The sequence below is a fragment of the Hevea brasiliensis genome, chromosome 3 (genome assembly GCF_030052815.1).
Source record: "Hevea brasiliensis isolate MT/VB/25A 57/8 chromosome 3, ASM3005281v1, whole genome shotgun sequence".
NCBI lineage: Eukaryota > Viridiplantae > Streptophyta > Magnoliopsida > Malpighiales > Euphorbiaceae > Hevea > Hevea brasiliensis.
In genome coordinates this window covers 88209779-88212607 of record NC_079495.1, presented here as the reverse complement: position 1 = coordinate 88212607, position 2829 = coordinate 88209779, and positions in this window count along the sequence as shown.

The following is a 2829-nucleotide window of genomic DNA, read 5'->3' as shown; positions in this document are numbered from 1 at the left end:
TTTAAGTTTTAAAAATGCTTATTTTTTTTCTTAGTTAATTTCAAAGTATTTCTCTTAAACCTTAGGGAAATTATTAAACCTGTTATTGACAATTTTAATTTGAAATTAAATTTGAAATCGTTAAATCCCTTGTAATATGTTTAATGGATTATCAGTAGAGGGTGTTTCGGTAATTCATTAGACATATTACGAGAGCATGTCATATCTTATGTAAGGGTAAGGTGTGGCAATTTCACTTTACTCCTCCTGGGTCAAGAAAAGTTAAAAATATAGACACTAAGAAGTTTAGAGGTTCACAAACTTATAACTTTTTGACTTGAACTTGGATTTTTGATCCGTTTGAACCGTTGGAAAGCTAATTTGATAAAATTTTCAATGAAAACACTTTCATAAATAAATTTGTATTTCCCAAAAGTGAAAAATTCATTTTGCTCCCCTTGGTCATGAAAAAGTTAAAAATAAAGATACTAACAAATTTAGAGAAACCTAGACTTAAGCCATCATAATCAACCATTTAAGATTCACAAGATAAAATAAAAATTTACATTGCAGTGCCTCCTTGATCTTTACTTCAATTTCTTGCTTTCTTTCAATCTTGATTTGAAGCAATTTCTCAATTATAAACTTGAGACCTACAATCTCAACACAAACACTTCCATGGTAGATTAGTAACACACCAATTATTTATTATCATCAAAATATGGATTAAGACCCCTAGGTCCAAATATATGCTTTTTGGTTTTTTTGCAAGTTGTGAGAATTGGTTCATAATTGAGGAACCAATTTTCTAAATGTCCATTTTTCACAGGAAACTTTGCCTAAATTTTATCTAATATGGTACCTGTCACTGCTTTTATAGGTATCAGCACCATAGAGACTGTAGGCACCAACACTAGGAAGTCCATAGTCCTTCCACCTCTGAGCCCACTCTCAGTAAGTATTCTGAACTTTCACTACCTTATCCATTCCTTATAGATGTTTTACCCAGGTACCTAAGCTTAATTACTTCACTTCTTGCAGGGTCTAGTTGTAGAGGTTACCATTATATGTCCCCTGGCTCTTCCTCATGCTATTCCACTTCTCCCTTCCTTTTGGGATAGTATAAGTAATTACTAGTCAATTGCAAATTGCAGCTTTTTCTCTGCCTTAGTGATATTAAATCTTAGCCTCAATGGTCTTCAAGTTGGGAGGCATGGCTTGACAATTTCTAGCCTCACTTCTCCAACACTTGGAAGCTCTTAGGCCTTTATGATTTTATTAAACTAGCCATATGTGCTCCTCCTCTCTGCCCTAGGTTGATGGCTAGCTCTTTAAGGCTCTAGTCAAGGTCCTCCAACTCTTTTATATTGCCAATGGGGCTTACGCTGATCCCTCTAAAGGATATCAAGGCTTTCATAGGCCTTCCCATTATTGGAAAATAGGTGCCCAGCTCCTTCACAGAGTTGCCTTCCAAGTTTAAGAAACTAGACGAATTTACTTATAGTGCCTTGATTGACTATAACACTAGTACTAGCCAATTTAACTGCACACTGTTCATTTGGTGCTTAATCTGCAAGTTAGTTTTCTGCCGTCCTTTAGATGTCCTTCCAGCGAGTATCTACCACAAGCTTACTCTCTTGCTATAGGCTAGCCTTGTGCTCTTGGTACCATGCTATTGGCTTCCATCTTCAGGTCCATGTCTATTATGGTGTATGATGCCCCATTAAGCAAAGTGATACACTTGTATTATATAGATATTTTTAGGCATAATTGTATGATATTTCATGGCATTTAGATAGGTAATTGCATGTACATTTGATAATTTCATTAGTTTTCATAAATTTCACTATTCCATACTAAAATCTATGTTTTTTTTGCATATTTTTAGGTGTTATAAAGGAAATTCAAGGCATAGGAACAAAGAAGGAAGCTTGGAAGAACTTATAAAGCAAGGCAAGTTACTGATACACTTTACACGGGTTATGTAAACACAGCCCCGAACCCGTGTAACTTCCTACCTAGCAAAACTTGACGAAGTGCAAAGAAAGCCATAGTACACGGGCCTTGTAACTTGGGCTGTGTAACCTTCAAAGACCTATGTAACTTTCTGTCACCAAGGCTTGAAGAAGTAAATGGAGCATGCACAAGTACATAGGCCATGTAAGTTGACCCATTGAAGCCTCTAAGGCCCGTGTAACTTACTGATAAGTGCATAACTTATTAATTTTACTCCCATCACATTTACTATTTTTAGTATGTTTTTATGTTTAATTTAGTTAGTTAAAATATATTTATCATTTAGGCATATTTTTAGATGTGGAATAATTATGGAGAAATTTTTAGCATTTGACCTTTACTGTATTTTTCAGGTGTTTCTAAAGTTGTGGGTTTCCAAATTGAGTGCTGTTTAATCCATTAAAAAGCTAAGACAGAGCACTTCAAATGATAAAGAGGGACCAAAACCCAAATCAGTCTCTAAGGTTGACAAAATGAGCTATGGATCTATTGCAAAAGCCCTGACTTGATGTATCACAACTAGTTTTAGTATTTATTTTGTATCTGGAGCTTCAAATGTCTAAATGAAGCAAGCCTAAGCCCAATTGAACCTTAAGAGCCACCTCTATAACTTCTATGAAGGGATGGATGTGAGATGAGGCTATATTAATTATCAAAAATGGCAATGAAGTCGTCACTATGGGCTGGACCATCTGTCTAAACCAGTCCTAGTTTTTGAGCCATAACTTGGGCTGTAGACCTCGGATTTGGGCGAATAAGTATCCGTTGGAAAGCCAAGAAATAGGGCTACAGCTTTCCTGAAGAGTGCAGAGGTATATTCGAAAAGGAAGTCGC